This window comes from Cibotium barometz, chromosome 20 (assembly GCF_041138505.1).
Source record: "Cibotium barometz isolate CiBa-2024 chromosome 20, ASM4113850v1, whole genome shotgun sequence".
Lineage (NCBI taxonomy): Eukaryota > Viridiplantae > Streptophyta > Polypodiopsida > Cyatheales > Cibotiaceae > Cibotium > Cibotium barometz.
Genome location: NC_141065.1, coordinates 20,507,062 through 20,510,870, shown reverse-complemented (window position 1 = coordinate 20,510,870; position 3,809 = coordinate 20,507,062). Strand labels below are relative to the sequence as shown.

Here is a 3,809-nt window from a genome sequence, read left to right as displayed (position 1 = left end):
AAACAAGGAAAATAATATTTTTTGTATTCAAAAACAGGGAATGACTACAGGGGATTGAAGTAAAGGCTTATTCATTATTTAGGCCGAGGAGGAATCTTACAAGGAGGCCATGCAGAGCGGCTTAGAGAAAAGGAGTTTAGTAATGTGATGCTTTTAGTGTGTTGAAGAGTGGGTCAACGCAAGACAGAGTGTCCTTTATGGCCAAAACATCAACATGAGTTACAAATTCTACAATTGAGGGGGGATGATTCAAATGTTCAACTGAGTGAGTGCCTATTTAAAGAGAGAAAAATGTAAAGATTTTCTTGCTCATATAACCTTAACTAAACTACCAAAAAGGGTAAAAAACCACCATCATTTAATTAATCCACTCCAAATTTCGAAAAGATTCATTGCAAAGCCACCATTCTCGAGTGTTATATACTTGGATGCTAACCATAGGATTAGCCGATCTAATCCTAGCTTAGGAGGAGCTCGGAGATTAGTTATGGAGGCCGTATACCTGTACCTACAGGTATCGCATGGCAGAGCGGTGCACAGCGTGCAGCGCACGCAGAGGGTGAAAACGGTTGCTGAACACAGAGGGAAAAGCGCTTTATCTTTGCTGAAGCTTCCGGCACCTGCCTCTGCAGACATCAACAATGGTGGGACAAAGGAAAATCAGTGTTGGTGGCAGTAGACACCACAGGCATCCCTCCCAATGGTCCGACGACCGCAAGAGCAAGGTAGGCTTCTTCCTTCTATTGGCTTTCATGTGTGTGGCTTTGCTGCTTGTGATAGAGTAATCTTTTGCATTACAGACCAACCCAAGATCCCTAGACTTCAAGCACAAAATTATCAAGGAGTCACTGTGGATTCATGACTGCTACAATCCACCATGGGCTCAAGAAGAGCTGGGAAGAAGAGGACTGCAATCACTGGTGAGACCAACAGAGCTAAAAGATGGAGAGTTGTGTGAGACGAAGAAGGCAAATTTCAAAGCACAGGAGGAGGAAGTGTTGATTGTTAGCAATGGCAACGACCAGAAATTTCAAGAGGATAGGGCTGTTGTGGCCTTACTGAAGGCTTGCGCGCCAAGCGCAAGGATCTGAAGAAAGGCAGCAGAATACATGCTGATATCCTGAAAAGGGGATTGATTGAAAAGAACATTTATGTCGGTAACAACTTGGTGAATATGTATGCCAAATGTGGTGCACTTGCAAAAGCACAAGAAGTATTTGACAAGCTTCCAGTTCAGAATGTATTCTCCTGGAATGCGCTAATTGCAGGATATGCCCAACATGGGCAGGGCAAGGAAGCACTGAACTGTTTTGAACGGATGCAATGTGAGGGCCTCACTCCAGATGCGGTCACCTTTGTTTGCATTATCAGAGAGGGGTTGCTTGAAAAGGATATTGTGCTTGGCACTGCATTGGTGACTATGTATGCCAAGTGTGGTGTGCTCGCAAAAGCACAAGAAGTGTTTGATGAACTTCCAGTTCGGGATGTAGTCTCTTGGAATGTGCTTATCGCAGGTTATGCCCAACACGGGCATGGTGAGGAAGCACTGAACTGTTTTGAATGGATGAAAGGCGAGGGTTTCTCTCCAGATGCGGCCACCTTTGCTTGCATCTTGAAAGCCTGTGGCAGCATAGGAACAGCTGACAAGGGCAAAGAAATACATGCTGAGATTGTCAAAGAGGGGCTGTTGGGAAAAAGTATTGTGGTTGGCACTGCATTGGTGGATATGTATGCCAAATGTGGTGCCCTCGTAAAAGCACAAGAAGTGTTTGATGAGCTTCCAGTTCGGAATGTAGTCTCTTGGAGTGCACTAATCGCAGGATATGCCCAACACGGGCATGGTGAGAAAGCACTGAACTGTTTTGAACAGATGCAATGTGAGGGCCTCACTCCAGATGCAATCGCCTTTGTTTTCATTTTGCAAGCCTGTGGCAGCATAAGAGCAGTTGACAAGGGCAAATAAATACATGCTGAGATTGTCAAAGAGGGGTTGTTGGAAAAGGATATCGTGGTTGGCACTGCGTTGGTGGATATGTATACCAAATGTGGTGCCTCACAAAAGCACAAGAAGTGTTTGATGAGCTTCCAGTTCGGAATGTAGTCTCGTGGAATGCGCTAATTGGAGGATATGCCCAACATGGGCATGGTGAGGAGGCACTGGACTGTTTTGAACAGATGCAACATGGGGGCCTTTCTCCAAATGCAGTCACCTTTGTTTGCGTCTTGAAATCCTGTGGCAGCATAGGAGCAGCTGACAAGGGCAAAGAAATACATGCTAAGATTGTGAGAGAGGGGTTGCTGGAAAAAAATAGTGGTTGGCAATGCATTGGTGGATATGTATGCCAAGTGTGGTGTGCTCACAAAAGCACAAGGAGTGTTTGACGATCTTCCAGTTCGGGATGTAATCTCCTGGAATGCGCTAATCGCAGGTTATGCCCAGTTTGCAAAGGATGAGATAGTTTTTGACTCGTTCAGCAAAATGATAGGAGAAGGTATAGAGCCAAATCAAGTCACACTAACTCTTGTACTTAATGCATGCAGTAATTCAGGTCTAGTGGACAAGGGCGAAATGTACTTTGAGACAATGAGCACACGCTATGGCATCATCCCAGATTTAGAGCACTACACTTGCATGGTTGATCTTTTTGGTCGTGCAAGCCACTTCGACAAGGCGGTCGCAGTGATTAAGAAGATGCCATCTTCTAATTATCTTCCGGTGTGGAATGCTCTGTTGGGTGCTTGTCGAAAGTGGGGAAATGTGAAGCTTGGAAGAATAGCCTTTGAACATGCAGTACGATTGGATGAAAAGGATGCGGCAGCTTATGTATGTATGAGAAATATTTATGCAGCTGGAGGATGCGGACAAGATTGAAGCTATAAGAGTGAATATCAAAGCATGGAAGAAGCCAGGACATTGTTGGTGGACTGATGTGAGTGGAAATGTCCATTCATTTTTGGTTGGGGATAAAATGCATCCCCAAAGCAAAAATATCTATGCAGAGCTAGAAGATATTGCTCATAAAATATCACAGGAAGGGTATTCCCCTGGTTTGCATTGGCTATCAAAAGACATTTCCGATGATGCAAAGGAAGATGTACTATGTGGGCACAGCGAAAAGTTGGCCATTGCATGTGCCCTCATCAATACACCTGAAGGGGCATCCATACATGTTGTGAAGAACATGCGGATTTGTGGTGACTGCCATTTTGCTACAGCGCTTATATCAAAAATTGAGAAACGCAAAATTCTGGTCAGAGACGCAAACCGCTTTCACAATTTTGAAGATGGAAAGTGTGATTGTGGGGAATATTAGTGATGGTAGTACAACTGTAATGGGCTCTCCTTTATTTCATTTGAAATGTTGATGCTAGACTAACGAAGCAACACAGATGAGGATGAAAGTGCCAGAGAGAACTTTTTAGTATGCTGAACTTTGTCCCTTTTTAGCATTTATGTACTAGAGCAATCTAAGGACTCCGGAGCTCAGTTGTGCAGCACCTGTTTATTGTGCTGTATTGTTTCTTACAGTTGTTCTAATTTATGGAGGAGGGTATGTGTGTGTGTGTGTGTGTGTGTGTGTGTGTGTGAGAGAGAGAGAGAGAGAGAGAGAGAGAGAGAGAGGAAGAGGTGGGCTTCAGAGAGGCCTTGTAGGTGAAAGCACTCTGGAGAAAGGACATGATGGTGCCGCCATATTTCGTTCACATCATCATCATCATTGCAAGCAGGGCTGAGTTTTCTTTGTTCTTCAATGCATGAAGTAGCTTCCTCACCATCTTAAATTCCACAGTGAACCAAGCATTACATGGAA

At 44.3% G+C, this 3,809-nt stretch overlaps 1 pseudogene across 1 annotated transcript; it reads left to right on the top strand.

The window, feature by feature from the left end:
- The first annotated feature begins 487 nt into the window (after positions 1 to 487).
- On the top strand, positions 488 to 3,524 carry LOC147627649 (putative pentatricopeptide repeat-containing protein At3g49142; annotated as a pseudogene). The gene is made up of 5 exons (XR_015268217.1): positions 488 to 514; positions 633 to 725; positions 801 to 920; positions 1,043 to 1,960; positions 1,993 to 3,524. The product of XR_015268217.1 is annotated as a putative pentatricopeptide repeat-containing protein At3g49142 (transcript).
- Positions 3,525 to 3,809: the final 285 nt, after the last annotated feature.